This window comes from Daphnia pulicaria, chromosome 3 (assembly GCF_021234035.1).
Source record: "Daphnia pulicaria isolate SC F1-1A chromosome 3, SC_F0-13Bv2, whole genome shotgun sequence".
Classification (NCBI taxonomy): domain Eukaryota; kingdom Metazoa; phylum Arthropoda; class Branchiopoda; order Diplostraca; family Daphniidae; genus Daphnia; species Daphnia pulicaria.
The window spans coordinates 1,105,251-1,125,899 of record NC_060915.1 but is presented as its reverse complement, the minus strand read 5'-3'; the positions used below and the strand labels follow the sequence as shown (position 1 = coordinate 1,125,899).

The 20,649-nt window shown below is 37.0% G+C and overlaps 46 pseudogenes; all 46 read right to left on the bottom strand.

Moving 5' to 3' along the window:
- Positions 1 to 179: 179 nt before the first annotated feature.
- Positions 180 to 298, bottom strand: LOC124331131 (annotated as a pseudogene).
- Positions 299 to 582: 284 nt separating this feature from the next.
- Positions 583 to 701, bottom strand: LOC124331130 (annotated as a pseudogene).
- A 284-nt stretch (positions 702 to 985) lies between these two features.
- On the bottom strand, positions 986 to 1,104 carry LOC124331129 (annotated as a pseudogene).
- Positions 1,105 to 1,388: 284 nt separating this feature from the next.
- LOC124331128 lies at positions 1,389 to 1,507 on the bottom strand (annotated as a pseudogene).
- Positions 1,508 to 1,791: 284 nt separating this feature from the next.
- LOC124331127 lies at positions 1,792 to 1,910 on the bottom strand (annotated as a pseudogene).
- A 284-nt stretch (positions 1,911 to 2,194) lies between these two features.
- On the bottom strand, positions 2,195 to 2,313 carry LOC124331126 (annotated as a pseudogene).
- A 284-nt stretch (positions 2,314 to 2,597) lies between these two features.
- LOC124331125 lies at positions 2,598 to 2,716 on the bottom strand (annotated as a pseudogene).
- Positions 2,717 to 3,000: 284 nt separating this feature from the next.
- Positions 3,001 to 3,119, bottom strand: LOC124331123 (annotated as a pseudogene).
- Positions 3,120 to 3,403: 284 nt separating this feature from the next.
- LOC124331122 lies at positions 3,404 to 3,522 on the bottom strand (annotated as a pseudogene).
- Positions 3,523 to 3,806: 284 nt separating this feature from the next.
- On the bottom strand, positions 3,807 to 3,925 carry LOC124331121 (annotated as a pseudogene).
- Positions 3,926 to 4,339: 414 nt separating this feature from the next.
- On the bottom strand, positions 4,340 to 4,458 carry LOC124331119 (annotated as a pseudogene).
- Positions 4,459 to 4,742: 284 nt separating this feature from the next.
- On the bottom strand, positions 4,743 to 4,861 carry LOC124331118 (annotated as a pseudogene).
- Positions 4,862 to 5,145: 284 nt separating this feature from the next.
- Positions 5,146 to 5,264, bottom strand: LOC124331117 (annotated as a pseudogene).
- A 284-nt stretch (positions 5,265 to 5,548) lies between these two features.
- Positions 5,549 to 5,667, bottom strand: LOC124331116 (annotated as a pseudogene).
- A 414-nt stretch (positions 5,668 to 6,081) lies between these two features.
- On the bottom strand, positions 6,082 to 6,200 carry LOC124331115 (annotated as a pseudogene).
- Positions 6,201 to 6,484: 284 nt separating this feature from the next.
- Positions 6,485 to 6,603, bottom strand: LOC124331114 (annotated as a pseudogene).
- A 284-nt stretch (positions 6,604 to 6,887) lies between these two features.
- LOC124331113 lies at positions 6,888 to 7,006 on the bottom strand (annotated as a pseudogene).
- Positions 7,007 to 7,290: 284 nt separating this feature from the next.
- On the bottom strand, positions 7,291 to 7,409 carry LOC124331112 (annotated as a pseudogene).
- Positions 7,410 to 7,823: 414 nt separating this feature from the next.
- On the bottom strand, positions 7,824 to 7,942 carry LOC124331111 (annotated as a pseudogene).
- A 284-nt stretch (positions 7,943 to 8,226) lies between these two features.
- Positions 8,227 to 8,345, bottom strand: LOC124331110 (annotated as a pseudogene).
- A 414-nt stretch (positions 8,346 to 8,759) lies between these two features.
- Positions 8,760 to 8,878, bottom strand: LOC124331107 (annotated as a pseudogene).
- A 284-nt stretch (positions 8,879 to 9,162) lies between these two features.
- On the bottom strand, positions 9,163 to 9,281 carry LOC124331106 (annotated as a pseudogene).
- A 284-nt stretch (positions 9,282 to 9,565) lies between these two features.
- LOC124331105 lies at positions 9,566 to 9,684 on the bottom strand (annotated as a pseudogene).
- Positions 9,685 to 10,098: 414 nt separating this feature from the next.
- On the bottom strand, positions 10,099 to 10,217 carry LOC124333642 (annotated as a pseudogene).
- A 414-nt stretch (positions 10,218 to 10,631) lies between these two features.
- On the bottom strand, positions 10,632 to 10,750 carry LOC124331104 (annotated as a pseudogene).
- Positions 10,751 to 11,034: 284 nt separating this feature from the next.
- On the bottom strand, positions 11,035 to 11,153 carry LOC124331103 (annotated as a pseudogene).
- Positions 11,154 to 11,698: 545 nt separating this feature from the next.
- On the bottom strand, positions 11,699 to 11,817 carry LOC124331102 (annotated as a pseudogene).
- Positions 11,818 to 12,231: 414 nt separating this feature from the next.
- LOC124333640 lies at positions 12,232 to 12,350 on the bottom strand (annotated as a pseudogene).
- Positions 12,351 to 12,634: 284 nt separating this feature from the next.
- LOC124331101 lies at positions 12,635 to 12,753 on the bottom strand (annotated as a pseudogene).
- Positions 12,754 to 13,167: 414 nt separating this feature from the next.
- LOC124331100 lies at positions 13,168 to 13,286 on the bottom strand (annotated as a pseudogene).
- Positions 13,287 to 13,570: 284 nt separating this feature from the next.
- On the bottom strand, positions 13,571 to 13,689 carry LOC124331099 (annotated as a pseudogene).
- Positions 13,690 to 14,103: 414 nt separating this feature from the next.
- Positions 14,104 to 14,222, bottom strand: LOC124331098 (annotated as a pseudogene).
- A 284-nt stretch (positions 14,223 to 14,506) lies between these two features.
- LOC124331096 lies at positions 14,507 to 14,625 on the bottom strand (annotated as a pseudogene).
- A 414-nt stretch (positions 14,626 to 15,039) lies between these two features.
- Positions 15,040 to 15,158, bottom strand: LOC124331095 (annotated as a pseudogene).
- A 284-nt stretch (positions 15,159 to 15,442) lies between these two features.
- Positions 15,443 to 15,561, bottom strand: LOC124331094 (annotated as a pseudogene).
- A 414-nt stretch (positions 15,562 to 15,975) lies between these two features.
- On the bottom strand, positions 15,976 to 16,094 carry LOC124331093 (annotated as a pseudogene).
- A 284-nt stretch (positions 16,095 to 16,378) lies between these two features.
- LOC124331092 lies at positions 16,379 to 16,497 on the bottom strand (annotated as a pseudogene).
- A 414-nt stretch (positions 16,498 to 16,911) lies between these two features.
- LOC124330722 lies at positions 16,912 to 17,030 on the bottom strand (annotated as a pseudogene).
- A 284-nt stretch (positions 17,031 to 17,314) lies between these two features.
- Positions 17,315 to 17,433, bottom strand: LOC124331091 (annotated as a pseudogene).
- A 284-nt stretch (positions 17,434 to 17,717) lies between these two features.
- Positions 17,718 to 17,836, bottom strand: LOC124331090 (annotated as a pseudogene).
- A 284-nt stretch (positions 17,837 to 18,120) lies between these two features.
- Positions 18,121 to 18,239, bottom strand: LOC124331089 (annotated as a pseudogene).
- Positions 18,240 to 18,653: 414 nt separating this feature from the next.
- Positions 18,654 to 18,772, bottom strand: LOC124330711 (annotated as a pseudogene).
- Positions 18,773 to 19,056: 284 nt separating this feature from the next.
- On the bottom strand, positions 19,057 to 19,175 carry LOC124331088 (annotated as a pseudogene).
- Positions 19,176 to 19,460: 285 nt separating this feature from the next.
- LOC124331087 lies at positions 19,461 to 19,579 on the bottom strand (annotated as a pseudogene).
- A 284-nt stretch (positions 19,580 to 19,863) lies between these two features.
- LOC124331085 lies at positions 19,864 to 19,982 on the bottom strand (annotated as a pseudogene).
- A 414-nt stretch (positions 19,983 to 20,396) lies between these two features.
- LOC124331084 lies at positions 20,397 to 20,515 on the bottom strand (annotated as a pseudogene).
- Positions 20,516 to 20,649: the final 134 nt, after the last annotated feature.

Below are 20,649 nucleotides of genomic sequence, written 5' to 3'. Positions count from 1 at the left end.
AATAAAAAAGCGCGATAAACTTTGAAAAACTCGCAATGAAATTTATCCAGAATCATTCAAATAGATGAATTGAACCTATCTCTATGCCATTGAAATTTTTTATCTAAGAATTTGGACTGGTAACCATCGTGATTGAAAAAAAATTTCAAGAAGTTTGTTATTGAAAACAAACTGTTCATCGCCAACGACATCCCGTATTCCCAAGCGGTCACCCTTCCAAGTACTAACGGGACTCGACGTAACTTAACTTCTGGGAGCTGACGAGACCAGGTGCGTTCTACGTGATATGGCCGTTGACATTCAAAAATGAAAATTTACCCTCCCATTCCCAATGGATGAATAGAAAATCACTTCAAAGTGATAGAAATGTTTGTTCATTGAATTTGGACTCGTAACCATCGCGAATAAAAAAGCGCGATAAACTTTGAAAAACTCGCAATGAAATTTATCCAGAATCATTCAAATAGATGAATTGAACCTATCTCTATGCCATTGAAATTTTTTATCTAAGAATTTGGACTGGTAACCATCGTGATTGAAAAAAAATTTCAAGAAGTTTGTTATTGAAAACAAACTGTTCATCGCCAACGACATCCCGTATTCCCAAGCGGTCACCCTTCCAAGTACTAACGGGACTCGACGTAACTTAACTTCTGGGAGCTGACGAGACCAGGTGCGTTCTACGTGATATGGCCGTTGACATTCAAAAATGAAAATTTACCCTCCCAGTCCCAATGGATGAATAGAAAATCACTTCAAAGTGATAGAAATGTTTGTTCATTGAATTTGGACTCGTAACCATCGCGAATAAAAAAGCGCGATAAACTTTGAAAAACTCGCAATGAAATTTATCCAGAATCATTCAAATAGATGAATTGAACCTATCTCTATGCCATTGAAATTTTTTATCTAAGAATTTGGACTGGTAACCATCGTGATTGAAAAAAAATTTCAAGAAGTTAGTTATTGAAAACAAACTGTTCATCGCCAACGACATCCCGTATTCCCAAGCGGTCACCCTTCCAAGTACTAACGGGACTCGACGTAACTTAACTTCTGGGAGCTGACGAGACCAGGTGCGTTCTACGTGATATGGCCGTTGACATTCAAAAATGAAAATTTACCCTCCCATTCCCAATGGATGAATAGAAAATCACTTCAAAGTGATAGAAATGTTTGTTCATTGAATTTGGACTCGTAACCATCGCGAATAAAAAAGCGCGATAAACTTTGAAAAACTCGCAATGAAATTTATCCAGAATCATTCAAATAGATGAATTGAACCTATCTCTATGCCATTGAAATTTTTTATCTAAGAATTTGGACTGGTAACCATCGTGATTGAAAAAAAATTTCAAGAAGTTTGTTATTGAAAACAAACTGTTCATCGCCAACGACATCCCGTATTCCCAAGCGGTCACCCTTCCAAGTACTAACGGGACTCGACGTAACTTAACTTCTGGGAGCTGACGAGACCAGGTGCGTTCTACGTGATATGGCCGTTGACATTCAAAAATGAAAATTTACCCTCCCAGTCCCAATGGATGAATAGAAAATCACTTCAAAGTGATAGAAATGTTTGTTCATTGAATTTGGACTCGTAACCATCGCGAATAAAAAAGCGCGATAAACTTTGAAAAACTCGCAATGAAATTTATCCAGAATCATTCAAATAGATGAATTGAACCTATCTCTATGCCATTGAAATTTTTTATCTAAGAATTTGGACTGGTAACCATCGTGATTGAAAAAAAATTTCAAGAAGTTTGTTATTGAAAACAAACTGTTCATCGCCAACGACATCCCGTATTCCCAAGCGGTCACCCTTCCAAGTACTAACGGGACTCGACGTAACTTAACTTCTGGGAGCTGACGAGACCAGGTGCGTTCTACGTGATATGGCCGTTGACATTCAAAAATGAAAATTTACCCTCCCAGTCCCAATGGATGAATAGAAAATCACTTCAAAGTGATAGAAATGTTTGTTCATTGAATTTGGACTCGTAACCATCGCGAATAAAAAAGCGCGATAAACTTTGAAAAACTCGCAATGAAATTTATCCAGAATCATTCAAATAGATGAATTGAACCTATCTCTATGCCATTGAAATTTTTTATCTAAGAATTTGGACTGGTAACCATCGTGATTGAAAAAAAATTTCAAGAAGTTTGTTATTGAAAACAAACTGTTCATCGCCAACGACATCCCGTATTCCCAAGCGGTCACCCTTCCAAGTACTAACGGGACTCGACGTAACTTAACTTCTGGGAGCTGACGAGACCAGGTGCGTTCTACGTGATATGGCCGTTGACATTCAAAAATGAAAATTTACCCTCCCATTCCCAATGGATGAATAGAAAATCACTTCAAAGTGATAGAAATGTTTGTTCATTGAATTTGGACTCGTAACCATCGCGAATAAAAAAGCGCGATAAACTTTGAAAAACTCGCAATGAAATTTATCCAGAATCATTCAAATAGATGAATTGAACCTATCTCTATGCCATTGAAATTTTTTATCTAAGAATTTGGACTGGTAACCATCGTGATTGAAAAAAAATTTCAAGAAGTTTGTTATTGAAAACAAACTGTTCATCGCCAACGACATCCCGTATTCCCAAGCGGTCACCCTTCCAAGTACTAACGGGACTCGACGTAACTTAACTTCTGGGAGCTGACGAGACCAGGTGCGTTCTACGTGATATGGCCGTTGACATTCAAAAATGAAAATTTACCCTCCCAGTCCCAATGGATGAATAGAAAATCACTTCAAAGTGATAGAAATGTTTGTTCATTGAATTTGGACTCGTAACCATCGCGAATAAAAAAGCGCGATAAACTTTGAAAAACTCGCAATGAAATTTATCCAGAATCATTCAAATAGATGAATTGAACCTATCTCTATGCCATTGAAATTTTTTATCTAAGAATTTGGACTGGTAACCATCGTGATTGAAAAAAAATTTCAAGAAGTTTGTTATTGAAAACAAACTGTTCATCGCCAACGACATCCCGTATTCCCAAGCGGTCACCCTTCCAAGTACTAACGGGACTCGACGTAACTTAACTTCTGGGAGCTGACGAGACCAGGTGCGTTCTACGTGATATGGCCGTTGACATTCAAAAATGAAAATTTACCCTCCCATTCCCAATGGATGAATAGAAAATCACTTCAAAGTGATAGAAATGTTTGTTCATTGAATTTGGACTCGTAACCATCGCGAATAAAAAAGCGCGATAAACTTTGAAAAACTCGCAATGAAATTTATCCAGAATCATTCAAATAGATGAATTGAACCTATCTCTATGCCATTGAAATTTTTTATCTAAGAATTTGGACTGGTAACCATCGTGATTGAAAAAAAATTTCAAGAAGTTTGTTATTGAAAACAAACTGTTCATCGCCAACGACATCCCGTATTCCCAAGCGGTCACCCTTCCAAGTACTAACGGGACTCGACGTAACTTAACTTCTGGGAGCTGACGAGACCAGGTGCGTTCTACGTGATATGGCCGTTGACATTCAAAAATGAAAATTTACCCTCCCAGTCCCAATGGATGAATAGAAAATCACTTCAAAGTGATAGAAATGTTTGTTCATTGAATTTGGACTCGTAACCATCGCGAATAAAAAAGCGCGATAAACTTTGAAAAACTCGCAATGAAATTTATCCAGAATCATTCAAATAGATGAATTGAACCTATCTCTATGCCATTGAAATTTTTTATCTAAGAATTTGGACTGGTAACCATCGTGATTGAAAAAAAATTTCAAGAAGTTTGTTATTGAAAACAAACTGTTCATCGCCAACGACATCCCGTATTCCCAAGCGGTCACCCTTCCAAGTACTAACGGGACTCGACGTAACTTAACTTCTGGGAGCTGACGAGACCAGGTGCGTTCTACGTGATATGGCCGTTGACATTCAAAAATGAAAATTTACCCTCCCAGTCCCAATGGATGAATAGAAAATCACTTCAAAGTGATAGAAATGTTTTTTCATTGAATTTGGACTCGTAACCATCGCGAAAAAAAAAGCGCGATAAACTTTGAAAAACTCGCAATGAAATTTATCCAGAATCATTCAAATAGATGAATTGAACCTATCTCTATGCCATTGATATTTTTGATCTACGAATTTGGACTGGTAACCATCGCGATTAAAAAACGCGATAAACTTTGAAAAACTCTCAATGGAATTGATCCAGAATCATTCTTATAGATGAATTGAACCTATCTCTAAGGCATTGAAATTTTTTATCTACGAATTTGGACTGGTAATTATCGTGATTGAAAAAAAATTTCAAGAAGTTTGTTATTGAAAACAAACTGTTCATCGCCAACGACATCCCGTATTCCCAAGCGGTCACCCTTCCAAGTACTAACGGGACTCGACGTAACTTAACTTCTGGGAGCTGACGAGACCAGGTGCGTTCTACGTGATATGGCCGTTGACATTCAAAAATGAAAATTTACCCTCCCAGTCCCAATGGATGAATAGAAAATCACTTCAAAGTGATAGAAATGTTTGTTCATTGAATTTGGACTCGTAACCATCGCGAATAAAAAAGCGCGATAAACTTTGAAAAACTCGCAATGAAATTTATCCAGAATCATTCAAATAGATGAATTGAACCTATCTCTATGCCATTGAAATTTTTTATCTAAGAATTTGGACTGGTAACCATCGTGATTGAAAAAAAATTTCAAGAAGTTTGTTATTGAAAACAAACTGTTCATCGCCAACGACATCCCGTATTCCCAAGCGGTCACCCTTCCAAGTACTAACGGGACTCGACGTAACTTAACTTCTGGGAGCTGACGAGACCAGGTGCGTTCTACGTGATATGGCCGTTGACATTCAAAAATGAAAATTTACCCTCCCAGTCCCAATGGATGAATAGAAAATCACTTCAAAGTGATAGAAATGTTTGTTCATTGAATTTGGACTCGTAACCATCGCGAATAAAAAAGCGCGATAAACTTTGAAAAACTCGCAATGAAATTTATCCAGAATCATTCAAATAGATGAATTGAACCTATCTCTATGCCATTGAAATTTTTTATCTAAGAATTTGGACTGGTAACCATCGTGATTGAAAAAAAATTTCAAGAAGTTTGTTATTGAAAACAAACTGTTCATCGCCAACGACATCCCGTATTCCCAAGCGGTCACCCTTCCAAGTACTAACGGGACTCGACGTAACTTAACTTCTGGGAGCTGACGAGACCAGGTGCGTTCTACGTGATATGGCCGTTGACATTCAAAAATGAAAATTTACCCTCCCAGTCCCAATGGATGAATAGAAAATCACTTCAAAGTGATAGAAATGTTTGTTCATTGAATTTGGACTCGTAACCATCGCGAATAAAAAAGCGCGATAAACTTTGAAAAACTCGCAATGAAATTTATCCAGAATCATTCAAATAGATGAATTGAACCTATCTCTATGCCATTGAAATTTTTTATCTAAGAATTTGGACTGGTAACCATCGTGATTGAAAAAAAATTTCAAGAAGTTTGTTATTGAAAACAAACTGTTCATCGCCAACGACATCCCGTATTCCCAAGCGGTCACCCTTCCAAGTACTAACGGGACTCGACGTAACTTAACTTCTGGGAGCTGACGAGACCAGGTGCGTTCTACGTGATATGGCCGTTGACATTCAAAAATGAAAATTTACCCTCCCAGTCCCAATGGATGAATAGAAAATCACTTCAAAGTGATAGAAATGTTTTTTCATTGAATTTGGACTCGTAACCATCGCGAAAAAAAAAGCGCGATAAACTTTGAAAAACTCGCAATGAAATTTATCCAGAATCATTCAAATAGATGAATTGAACCTATCTCTATGCCATTGATATTTTTGATCTACGAATTTGGACTGGTAACCATCGCGATTAAAAAACGCGATAAACTTTGAAAAACTCTCAATGGAATTGATCCAGAATCATTCTTATAGATGAATTGAACCTATCTCTAAGGCATTGAAATTTTTTATCTACGAATTTGGACTGGTAATTATCGTGATTGAAAAAAAATTTCAAGAAGTTTGTTATTGAAAACAAACTGTTCATCGCCAACGACATCCCGTATTCCCAAGCGGTCACCCTTCCAAGTACTAACGGGACTCGACGTAACTTAACTTCTGGGAGCTGACGAGACCAGGTGCGTTCTACGTGATATGGCCGTTGACATTCAAAAATGAAAATTTACCCTCCCAGTCCCAATGGATGAATAGAAAATCACTTCAAAGTGATAGAAATGTTTGTTCATTGAATTTGGACTCGTAACCATCGCGAATAAAAAAGCGCGATAAACTTTGAAAAACTCGCAATGAAATTTATCCAGAATCATTCAAATAGATGAATTGAACCTATCTCTATGCCATTGAAATTTTTTATCTAAGAATTTGGACTGGTAACCATCGTGATTGAAAAAAAATTTCAAGAAGTTTGTTATTGAAAACAAACTGTTCATCGCCAACGACATCCCGTATTCCCAAGCGGTCACCCTTCCAAGTACTAACGGGACTCGACGTAACTTAACTTCTGGGAGCTGACGAGACCAGGTGCGTTCTACGTGATATGGCCGTTGACATTCAAAAATGAAAATTTACCCTCCCAGTCCCAATGGATGAATAGAAAATCACTTCAAAGTGATAGAAATGTTTGTTCATTGAATTTGGACTCGTAACCATCGCGAATAAAAAAGCGCGATAAACTTTGAAAAACTCGCAATGAAATTTATCCAGAATCATTCAAATAGATGAATTGAACCTATCTCTATGCCATTGAAATTTTTTATCTAAGAATTTGGACTGGTAACCATCGTGATTGAAAAAAAATTTCAAGAAGTTTGTTATTGAAAACAAACTGTTCATCGCCAACGACATCCCGTATTCCCAAGCGGTCACCCTTCCAAGTACTAACGGGACTCGACGTAACTTAACTTCTGGGAGCTGACGAGACCAGGTGCGTTCTACGTGATATGGCCGTTGACATTCAAAAATGAAAATTTACCCTCCCAGTCCCAATGGATGAATAGAAAATCACTTCAAAGTGATAGAAATGTTTGTTCATTGAATTTGGACTCGTAACCATCGCGAATAAAAAAGCGCGATAAACTTTGAAAAACTCGCAATGAAATTTATCCAGAATCATTCAAATAGATGAATTGAACCTATCTCTATGCCATTGAAATTTTTTATCTAAGAATTTGGACTGGTAACCATCGTGATTGAAAAAAAATTTCAAGAAGTTTGTTATTGAAAACAAACTGTTCATCGCCAACGACATCCCGTATTCCCAAGCGGTCACCCTTCCAAGTACTAACGGGACTCGACGTAACTTAACTTCTGGGAGCTGACGAGACCAGGTGCGTTCTACGTGATATGGCCGTTGACATTCAAAAATGAAAATTTACCCTCCCAGTCCCAATGGATGAATAGAAAATCACTTCAAAGTGATAGAAATGTTTTTTCATTGAATTTGGACTCGTAACCATCGCGAAAAAAAAAGCGCGATAAACTTTGAAAAACTCGCAATGAAATTTATCCAGAATCATTCAAATAGATGAATTGAACCTATCTCTATGCCATTGATATTTTTGATCTACGAATTTGGACTGGTAACCATCGCGATTAAAAAACGCGATAAACTTTGAAAAACTCTCAATGGAATTGATCCAGAATCATTCTTATAGATGAATTGAACCTATCTCTAAGGCATTGAAATTTTTTATCTACGAATTTGGACTGGTAATTATCGTGATTGAAAAAAAATTTCAAGAAGTTTGTTATTGAAAACAAACTGTTCATCGCCAACGACATCCCGTATTCCCAAGCGGTCACCCTTCCAAGTACTAACGGGACTCGACGTAACTTAACTTCTGGGAGCTGACGAGACCAGGTGCGTTCTACGTGATATGGCCGTTGACATTCAAAAATGAAAATTTACCCTCCCAGTCCCAATGGATGAATAGAAAATCACTTCAAAGTGATAGAAATGTTTGTTCATTGAATTTGGACTCGTAACCATCGCGAATAAAAAAGCGCGATAAACTTTGAAAAACTCGCAATGAAATTTATCCAGAATCATTCAAATAGATGAATTGAACCTATCTCTATGCCATTGAAATTTTTTATCTAAGAATTTGGACTGGTAACCATCGTGATTGAAAAAAAATTTCAAGAAGTTTGTTATTGAAAACAAACTGTTCATCGCCAACGACATCCCGTATTCCCAAGCGGTCACCCTTCCAAGTACTAACGGGACTCGACGTAACTTAACTTCTGGGAGCTGACGAGACCAGGTGCGTTCTACGTGATATGGCCGTTGACATTCAAAAATGAAAATTTACCCTCCCAGTCCCAATGGATGAATAGAAAATCACTTCAAAGTGATAGAAATGTTTTTTCATTGAATTTGGACTCGTAACCATCGCGAATAAAAAAGCGCGATAAACTTTGAAAAACTCGCAATGAAATTTATCCAGAATCATTCCTATAGATGAATTGAACCTATCTCTATGCCATTGATATTTTTGATCTACGAATTTGGACTGGTAACCATCGCGATTAAAAAACGCGATAAACTTTGAAAAACTCTCAATGGAATTGATCCAGAATCATTCTTATAGATGAATTGAACCTATCTCTAAGGCATTGAAATTTTTTATCTACGAATTTGGACTGGTAATTATCGTGATTGAAAAAAAATTTCAAGAAGTTTGTTATTGAAAACAAACTGTTCATCGCCAACGACATCCCGTATTCCCAAGCGGTCACCCTTCCAAGTACTAACGGGACTCGACGTAACTTAACTTCTGGGAGCTGACGAGACCAGGTGCGTTCTACGTGATATGGCCGTTGACATTCAAAAATGAAAATTTACCCTCCCAGTCCCAATGGATGAATAGAAAATCACTTCAAAGTGATAGAAATGTTTGTTCATTGAATTTGGACTCGTAACCATCGCGAATAAAAAAGCGCGATAAACTTTGAAAAACTCGCAATGAAATTTATCCAGAATCATTCAAATAGATGAATTGAACCTATCTCTATGCCATTGAAATTTTTTATCTAAGAATTTGGACTGGTAACCATCGTGATTGAAAAAAAATTTCAAGAAGTTTGTTATTGAAAACAAACTGTTCATCGCCAACGACATCCCGTATTCCCAAGCGGTCACCCTTCCAAGTACTAACGGGACTCGACGTAACTTAACTTCTGGGAGCTGACGAGACCAGGTGCGTTCTACGTGATATGGCCGTTGACATTCAAAAATGAAAATTTACCCTCCCAGTCCCAATGGATGAATAGAAAATCACTTCAAAGTGATAGAAATGTTTGTTCATTGAATTTGGACTCGTAACCATCGCGAATAAAAAAGCGCGATAAACTTTGAAAAACTCGCAATGAAATTTATCCAGAATCATTCAAATAGATGAATTGAACCTATCTCTATGCCATTGAAATTTTTTATCTAAGAATTTGGACTGGTAACCATCGTGATTGAAAAAAAATTTCAAGAAGTTTGTTATTGAAAACAAACTGTTCATCGCCAACGACATCCCGTATTCCCAAGCGGTCACCCTTCCAAGTACTAACGGGACTCGACGTAACTTAACTTCTGGGAGCTGACGAGACCAGGTGCGTTCTACGTGATATGGCCGTTGACATTCAAAAATGAAAATTTACCCTCCCAGTCCCAATGGATGAATAGAAAATCACTTCAAAGTGATAGAAATGTTTGTTCATTGAATTTGGACTCGTAACCATCGCGAATAAAAAAGCGCGATAAACTTTGAAAAACTCGCAATGAAATTTATCCAGAATCATTCAAATAGATGAATTGAACCTATCTCTATGCCATTGATATTTTTGATCTACGAATTTGGACTGGTAACCATCGCGATTAAAAAACGCGATAAACTTTGAAAAACTCTCAATGGAATTGATCCAGAATCATTCTTATAGATGAATTGAACCTATCTCTAAGGCATTGAAATTTTTTATCTACGAATTTGGACTGGTAATTATCGTGATTGAAAAAAAATTTCAAGAAGTTTGTTATTGAAAACAAACTGTTCATCGCCAACGACATCCCGTATTCCCAAGCGGTCACCCTTCCAAGTACTAACGGGACTCGACGTAATTTAACTTCTGGGAGCTGACGAGACCAGGTGCGTTCTACGTGATATGGCCGTTGACATTCAAAAATGAAAATTTACCCTCCCAGTCCCAATGGATGAATAGAAAATCACTTCAAAGTGATAGAAATGTTTGTTCATTGAATTTGGACTCGTAACCATCGCGAATAAAAAAGCGCGATAAACTTTGAAAAACTCGCAATGAAATTTATCCAGAATCATTCAAATAGATGAATTGAACCTATCTCTATGCCATTGATATTTTTGATCTACGAATTTGGACTGGTAACCATCGCGATTAAAAAACGCGATAAACTTTGAAAAACTCTCAATGGAATTGATCCAGAATCATTCTTATAGATGAATTGAACCTATCTCTAAGGCATTGAAATTTTTTATCTACGAATTTGGACTGGTAATTATCGTGATTGAAAAAAAATTTCAAGAAGTTTGTTATTGAAAACAAACTGTTCATCGCCAACGACATCCCGTATTCCCAAGCGGTCACCCTTCCAAGTACTAACGGGACTCGACGTAACTTAACTTCTGGGAGCTGACGAGACCAGGTGCGTTCTACGTGATATGGCCGTTGACATTCAAAAATGAAAATTTACCCTCCCAGTCCCAATGGATGAATAGAAAATCACTTCAAAGTGATAGAAATGTTTGTTCATTGAATTTGGACTCGTAACCATCGCGAATAAAAAAGCGCGATAAACTTTGAAAAACTCGCAATGAAATTTATCCAGAATCATTCAAATAGATGAATTGAACCTATCTCTATGCCATTGAAATTTTTTATCTAAGAATTTGGACTGGTAACCATCGTGATTGAAAAAAAATTTCAAGAAGTTTGTTATTGAAAACAAACTGTTCATCGCCAACGACATCCCGTATTCCCAAGCGGTCACCCTTCCAAGTACTAACGGGACTCGACGTAACTTAACTTCTGGGAGCTGACGAGACCAGGTGCGTTCTACGTGATATGGCCGTTGACATTCAAAAATGAAAATTTACCCTCCCAGTCCCAATGGATGAATAGAAAATCACTTCAAAGTGATAGAAATGTTTTTTCATTGAATTTGGACTCGTAACCATCGCGAATAAAAAAGCGCGATAAACTTTGAAAAACTCGCAATGAAATTTATCCAGAATCATTCCTATAGATGAATTGAACCTATCTCTATGCCATTGATATTTTTGATCTACGAATTTGGACTGGTAACCATCGCGATTAAAAAACGCGATAAACTTTGAAAAACTCTCAATGGAATTGATCCAGAATCATTCTTATAGATGAATTGAACCTATCTCTATGCCATTGAAATTTTTTATCTAAGAATTTGGACTGGTAACCATCGTGAATAAAAAAGCGCGATAAACTTTGAAAAACTCGCAATGAAATTTATCCAGAATCATTCCTATAGATGAATTGAACCTATCTCTATGCCATTGAAATTTTTTATCTAAGAATTTGGACTGGTAACCATCGTGATTGAAAAAAAATTTCAAGAAGTTTGTTATTGAAAACAAACTGTTCATCGCCAACGACATCCCGTATTCCCAAGCGGTCACCCTTCCAAGTACTAACGGGACTCGACGTAACTTAACTTCTGGGAGCTGACGAGACCAGGTGCGTTCTACGTGATATGGCCGTTGACATTCAAAAATGAAAATTTACCCTCCCAGTCCCAATGGATGAATAGAAAATCACTTCAAAGTGATAGAAATGTTTGTTCATTGAATTTGGACTCGTAACCATCGCGAATAAAAAAGCGCGATAAACTTTGAAAAACTCGCAATGAAATTTATCCAGAATCATTCAAATAGATGAATTGAACCTATCTCTATGCCATTGAAATTTTTTATCTAAGAATTTGGACTGGTAACCATCGCGATTAAAAAACGCGATAAACTTTGAAAAACTCTCAATGGAATTGATCCAGAATCATTCTTATAGATGAATTGAACCTATCTCTAAGGCATTGAAATTTTTTATCTACGAATTTGGACTGGTAATTATCGTGATTGAAAAAAAATTTCAAGAAGTTTGTTATTGAAAACAAACTGTTCATCGCCAACGACATCCCGTATTCCCAAGCGGTCACCCTTCCAAGTACTAACGGGACTCGACGTAATTTAACTTCTGGGAGCTGACGAGACCAGGTGCGTTCTACGTGATATGGCCGTTGACATTCAAAAATGAAAATTTACCCTCCCAGTCCCAATGGATGAATAGAAAATCACTTCAAAGTGATAGAAATGTTTGTTCATTGAATTTGGACTCGTAACCATCGCGAATAAAAAAGCGCGATAAACTTTGAAAAACTCGCAATGAAATTTATGCAGAATCATTCAAATAGATGAATTGAACCTATCTCTATGCCATTGAAATTTTTTATCTAAGAATTTGGACTGGTAACCATCGTGATTGAAAAAAAATTTCAAGAAGTTTGTTATTGAAAACAAACTGTTCATCGCCAACGACATCCCGTATTCCCAAGCGGTCACCCTTCCAAGTACTAACGGGACTCGACGTAACTTAACTTCTGGGAGCTGACGAGACCAGGTGCGTTCTACGTGATATGGCCGTTGACATTCAAAAATGAAAATTTACCCTCCCAGTCCCAATGGATGAATAGAAAATCACTTCAAAGTGATAGAAATGTTTGTTCATTGAATTTGGACTCGTAACCATCGCGAATAAAAAAGCGCGATAAACTTTGAAAAACTCGCAATGAAATTTATCCAGAATCATTCAAATAGATGAATTGAACCTATCTCTATGCCATTGATATTTTTGATCTACGAATTTGGACTGGTAACCATCGCGATTAAAAAACGCGATAAACTTTGAAAAACTCTCAATGGAATTGATCCAGAATCATTCTTATAGATGAATTGAACCTATCTCTAAGGCATTGAAATTTTTTATCTACGAATTTGGACTGGTAATTATCGTGATTGAAAAAAAATTTCAAGAAGTTTGTTATTGAAAACAAACTGTTCATCGCCAACGACATCCCGTATTCCCAAGCGGTCACCCTTCCAAGTACTAACGGGACTCGACGTAACTTAACTTCTGGGAGCTGACGAGACCAGGTGCGTTCTACGTGATATGGCCGTTGACATTCAAAAATGAAAATTTACCCTCCCAGTCCCAATGGATGAATAGAAAATCACTTCAAAGTGATAGAAATGTTTGTTCATTGAATTTGGACTCGTAACCATCGCGAATAAAAAAGCGCGATAAACTTTGAAAAACTCGCAATGAAATTTATGCAGAATCATTCAAATAGATGAATTGAACCTATCTCTATGCCATTGAAATTTTTTATCTAAGAATTTGGACTGGTAACCATCGTGATTGAAAAAAAATTTCAAGAAGTTTGTTATTGAAAACAAACTGTTCATCGCCAACGACATCCCGTATTCCCAAGCGGTCACCCTTCCAAGTACTAACGGGACTCGACGTAACTTAACTTCTGGGAGCTGACGAGACCAGGTGCGTTCTACGTGATATGGCCGTTGACATTCAAAAATGAAAATTTACCCTCCCAGTCCCAATGGATGAATAGAAAATCACTTCAAAGTGATAGAAATGTTTTTTCATTGAATTTGGACTCGTAACCATCGCGAATAAAAAAGCGCGATAAACTTTGAAAAACTCGCAATGAAATTTATCCAGAATCATTCCTATAGATGAATTGAACCTATCTCTATGCCATTGATATTTTTGATCTACGAATTTGGACTGGTAACCATCGCGATTAAAAAACGCGATAAACTTTGAAAAACTCTCAATGGAATTGATCCAGAATCATTCTTATAGATGAATTGAACCTATCTCTAAGGCATTGAAATTTTTTATCTACGAATTTGGACTGGTAATTATCGTGATTGAAAAAAAATTTCAAGAAGTTTGTTATTGAAAACAAACTGTTCATCGCCAACGACATCCCGTATTCCCAAGCGGTCACCCTTCCAAGTACTAACGGGACTCGACGTAACTTAACTTCTGGGAGCTGACGAGACCAGGTGCGTTCTACGTGATATGGCCGTTGACATTCAAAAATGAAAATTTACCCTCCCAGTCCCAATGGATGAATAGAAAATCACTTCAAAGTGATAGAAATGTTTGTTCATTGAATTTGGACTCGTAACCATCGCGAATAAAAAAGCGCGATAAACTTTGAAAAACTCGCAATGAAATTTATCCAGAATCATTCAAATAGATGAATTGAACCTATCTCTATGCCATTGAAATTTTTTATCTAAGAATTTGGACTGGTAACCATCGTGATTGAAAAAAAATTTCAAGAAGTTTGTTATTGAAAACAAACTGTTCATCGCCAACGACATCCCGTATTCCCAAGCGGTCACCCTTCCAAGTACTAACGGGACTCGACGTAACTTAACTTCTGGGAGCTGACGAGACCAGGTGCGTTCTACGTGATATGGCCGTTGACATTCAAAAATGAAAATTTACCCTCCCAGTCCCAATGGATAAATAGAAAATCACTTCAAAGTGATAGAAATGTTTGTTCATTGAATTTGGACTCGTAACCATCGCGAATAAAAAAGCGCGATAAACTTTGAAAAACTCGCAATGAAATTTATCCAGAATCATTCCTATAGATGAATTGAACCTATCTCTATGCCATTGATATTTTTGATCTACGAATTTGGACTGGTAACCATCGCGATTAAAAAACGCGATAAACTTTGAAAAACTCTCAATGGAATTGATCCAGAATCATTCTTATAGATGAATTGAACCTATCTCTAAGGCATTGAAATTTTTTATCTACGAATTTGGACTGGTAATTATCGTGATTGAAAAAAAATTTCAAGAAGTTTGTTATTGAAAACAAACTGTTCATCGCCAACGACATCCCGTATTCCCAAGCGGTCACCCTTCCAAGTACTAACGGGACTCGACGTAACTTAACTTCTGGGAGCTGACGAGACCAGGTGCGTTCTACGTGATATGGCCGTTGACATTCAAAAATGAAAATTTACCCTCCCAGTCCCAATGGATGAATAGAAAATCACTTCAAAGTGATAGAAATGTTTGTTCATTGAATTTGGACTCGTAACCATCGCGAATAAAAAAGCGCGATAAACTTTGAAAAACTCGCAATGAAATTTATCCAGAATCATTCAAATAGATGAATTGAACCTATCTCTATGCCATTGAAATTTTTTATCTAAGAATTTGGACTGGTAACCATCGTGATTGAAAAAAAATTTCAAGAAGTTTGTTATTGAAAACAAACTGTTCATCGCCAACGACATCCCGTATTCCCAAGCGGTCACCCTTCCAAGTACTAACGGGACTCGACGTAACTTAACTTCTGGGAGCTGACGAGACCAGGTGCGTTCTACGTGATATGGCCGTTGACATTCAAAAATGAAAATTTACCCTCCCAGTCCCAATGGATGAATAGAAAATCACTTCAAAGTGATAGAAATGTTTGTTCATTGAATTTGGACTCGTAACCATCGCGAATAAAAAAGCGCGATAAACTTTGAAAAACTCGCAATGAAATTTATCCAGAATCATTCCTATAGATGAATTGAACCTATCTCTATGCCATTGATATTTTTGATCTACGAATTTGGACTGGTAACCATCGCGATTAAAAAACGCGATAAACTTTGAAAAACTCTCAATGGAATTGATCCATAATCATTCTTATAGATGAATTGAACCTATCTCTAAGGCATTGAAATTTTTTATCTACGAATTTGGACTGGTAATTATCGTGATTGAAAAAAAATTTCAAGAAGTTTGTTATTGAAAACAAACTGTTCATCGCCAACGACATCCCGTATTCCCAAGCGGTCACCCTTCCAAGTACTAACGGGACTCGACGTAACTTAACTTCTGGGAGCTGACGAGACCAGGTGCGTTCTACGTGATATGGCCGTTGACATTCAAAAATGAAAATTTACCCTCCCAGTCCCAATGGATGAATAGAAAATCACTTCAAAGTGATAGAAATGTTTTTTCATTGAATTTGGACTCGTAACCATCGCGAATAAAAAAGCGCGATAAACTTTGAAAAACTCGCAATGAAATTTATCCAGAATCATTCAAATAGATGAATTGAACCTATCTCTATGCCATTGAAATTTTTTATCTAAGAATTTGGACTGGTAACCATCGTGATTGAAAAAAAATTTCAAGAAGTTTGTTATTGAAAACAAACTGTTCATCGCCAACGACATCCCGTATTCCCAAGCGGTCACCCTTCCAAGTACTAACGGGACTCGACGTAACTTAACTTCTGGGAGCTGACGAGACCAGGTGCGTTCTACGTGATATGGCCGTTGACATTCAAAAATGAAAATTTACCATCCCAGTCCCAATGGATGAATAGAAAATCACTTCAAAGTGATAGAAATGTTTGTTCATTGAATTTGGACTCGTAACCATCGCGAATAAAAAAGCGCGATAAACTTTGAAAAACTCGCAATGAAATTTATCCAGAATCATTCAAATAGATGAATTGAACCTATCTCTATGCCATTGATATTTTTGATCTACGAATTTGGACTGGTAACCATCGCGATTAAAAAACGCGATAAACTTTGAAAAACTCTCAATGGAATTGATCCAGAATCATTCTTATAGATGAATTGAACCTATCTCTAAGGCATTGAAATTTTTTATCTACGAATTTGGACTGGTAATTATCGTGATTGAAAAAAAATTTCAAGAAGTTTGTTATTGAAAACAAACTGTTCATCGCCAACGACATCCCGTATTCCCAAGCGGTCACCCTTCCAAGTACTAACGGGACTCTACGTAACTTAACTTCTGGGAGCTGACGAGACCAGGTGCGTTCTACGTGATATGGCCGTTGACATTCAAAAATGAAAATTTACCCTCTCAGTCCCAATGGATGAATAGAAAATCACTTCAAAGTGATAGAAATGTTTGTTCATTGAATTTGGACTCGTAACCATCGCGAATAAAAAAGCGCGATAAACTTTGAAAAACTCGCAATGAAATTTATCCAGAATCATTCAAATAGATGAATTGAACCTATCTCTATGCCATTGAAATTTTTTATCTAAGAATTTGGACTGGTAACCATCGTGATTGAAAAAAAATTTCAAGAAGTTTGTTATTGAAAACAAACTGTTCATCGCCAACGACATCCCGTATTCCCAAGCGGTCACCCTTCCAAGTACTAACGGGACTCGACGTAACTTAACTTCTGGGAGCTGACGAGACCAGGTGCGTTCTACGTGATATGGCCGTTGACATTCAAAAATGAAAATTTACCCTCCCAGTCCCAATGGATGAATAGAAAATCACTTCAAAGTGATAGAAATGTTTTTTCATTGAATTTGGACTCGTAACCATCGCGAATAAAAAAGCGCGATAAACTTTGAAAAACTCGCAATGAAATTTATCCAGAATCATTCAAATAGATGAATTGAACCTATCTCTATGCCATTGAAATTTTTTATCTAAGAATTTGGACTGGTAACCATCGTGATTGAAAAAAAATTTCAAGAAGTTTGTTATTGAAAACAAACTGTTCATCGCCAACGACATCCCGTATTCCCAAGCGGTCACCCTTCCAAGTACTAACGGGACTCGACGTAACTTAACTTCTGGGAGCTGACGAGACCAGGTGCGTTCTACGTGATATGGCCGTTGACATTCAAAAATGAAAATTTACCCTCCCAGTCCCAATGGATGAATAGAAAATCACTTCAAAGTGATAGAAATGTTTGTTCATTGAATTTGGACTCGTAACCATCGCGAATAAAAAAGCGCGATAAACTTTGAAAAACTCGCAATGAAATTTATCCAGAATCATTCAAATAGATGAATTGAACCTATCTCTATGCCATTGAAATTTTTTATCTAAGAATTTGGACTGGTAACCATCGTGATTGAAAAAAAATTTCAAGAAGTTTGTTATTGAAAACAAACTGTTCATCGCCAACGACATCCCGTATTCCCAAGCGGTCACCCTTCCAAGTACTAACGGGACTCGACGTAACTTAACTTCTGGGAGCTGACGAGACCAGGTGCGTTCTACGTGATATGGCCGTTGACATTCAAAAATGAAAATTTACCCTCCCATTCCCAATGGATGAATAGAAAATCACTTCAAAGTGATAGAAATGTTTTTTCATTGAATTTGGACTCGTAACCATCGCGAATAAAAAAGCGCGATAAACTTTGAAAAACTCGCAATGAAATTTATCAAGAATCATTCCTATAGATGAATTGAACCTATCTCTATGCCATTGATATTTTTGATCTACGAATTTGGACTGGTAACCATCGCGATTAAAAAACGCGATAAACTTTGAAAAACTCTCAATGGAATTGATCCAGAATCATTCTTATAGATGAATTGAACCTATCTCTAAGGCATTGAAATTTTTTATCTACGAATTTGGACTGGTAATTATCGTGATTGAAAAAAAATTTCAAGAAGTTTGTTATTGAAAACAAACTGTTCATCGCCAACGACATCCCGTATTCCCAAGCGGTCACCCTTCCAAGTACTAACGGGACTCTACGTAACTTAACTTCTGGGAGCTGACGAGACCAGGTGCGTTCTACGTGATATGGCCGTTGACATTCAAAAATGAAAATTTACCCTCCCAGTCCCAATGGATGAATAGAAAATCACTTCAAAGTGATAGAAATGTTTGTTCATTGAATTTGGACTCGTAACCATCGCGAATAAAAAAGCGCGATAAACTTTGAAAAACTCGCAATGAAATTTATCCAGAATCATTCAAATAGATGAATTGAACCTATCTCTATGCCATTGAAATTTTTTATCTAAGAATTTGGACTGGTAACCATCGTGATTGAAAAAAAATTTCAAGAAGTTTGTTATTGAAAACAAACTGTTCATCGCCAACGACATCCCGTATTCCCAAGCGGTCACCCTTCCAAGTACTAACGGGACTCGACGTAACTTAACTTCTGGGAGCTGACGAGACCAGGTGCGTTCTACGTGATATGGCCGTTGACATTCAAAAATGAAAATTTACCCTCCCAGTCCCAATGGATGAATAGAAAATCACTTCAAAGTGATAGAAATGTTTGTTCATTGAATTTGGACTCGTAACCATCGCGAATAAAAAAGCGCGATAAACTTTGAAAAACTCGCAATGAAATTTATCCAGAATCATTCAAATAGATGAATTGAACCTATCTCTATGCCATTGAAATTTTTTATCTAAGAATTTGGACTGGTAACCATCGTGATTGAAAAAAAAATTTCAAGGAGTTTGTTATTGAAAACAAACTGTTCATCGCCAACGACATCCCGTATTCCCAAGCGGTCACCCTTCCAAGTACTAACGGGACTCGACGTAACTTAACTTCTGGGAGCTGACGAGACCAGGTGCGTTCTACGTGATATGGCCGTTGACATTCAAAAATGAAAATTTACCCTCCCAGTCCCAATGGATGAATAGAAAATCACTTCAAAGTGATAGAAATGTTTGTTCATTGAATTTGGACTCGTAACCATCGCGAATAAAAAAGCGCGATAAACTTTGAAAAACTCGCAATGAAATTTATCCAGAATCATTCAAATAGATGAATTGAACCTATCTCTATGCCATTGAAATTTTTTATCTAAGAATTTGGACTGGTAACCATCGTGATTGAAAAAAAATTTCAAGAAGTTTGTTATTGAAAACAAACTGTTCATCGCCAACGACATCCCGTATTCCCAAGCGGTCACCCTTCCAAGTACTAACGGGACTCGACGTAACTTAACTTCTGGGAGCTGACGAGACCAGGTGCGTTCTACGTGATATGGCCGTTGACATTCAAAAATGAAAATTTACCCTCCCATTCCCAATGGATGAATAGAAAATCACTTCAAAGTGATAGAAATGTTTTTTCATTGAATTTGGACTCGTAACCATCGCGAATAAAAAAGCGCGATAAACTTTGAAAAACTCGCAATGAAATTTATCAAGAATCATTCCTATAGATGAATTGAACCTATCTCTATGCCATTGATATTTTTGATCTACGAATTTGGACTGGTAACCATCGCGATTAAAAAACGCGATAAACTTTGAAAAACTCTCAATGGAATTGATCCAGAATCATTCTTATAGATGAATTGAACCTATCTCTAAGGCATTGAAATTTTTTATCTACGAATTTGGACTGGTAATTATCGTGATTGAAAAAAAATTTCAAGAAGTTTGTTATTGAAAACAAACTGTTCATCGCCAACGACATCCCGTATTCCCAAGCGGTCACCCTTCCAAGTACTAACGGGACTCGACGTAACTTAACTTCTGGGAGCTGACGAGACCAGGTGCGTTCTACGTGATATGGCCGTTGACATTCAAAAATGAAAATTTACCCTCCCATTCCCAATGGATGAATAGAAAATCACTTCAAAGTGATAGAAATGTTTTTTCATTGAATTTGGACTCGTAACCATCGCGAATAAAAAAGCGCGATAAACTTTGAAAAA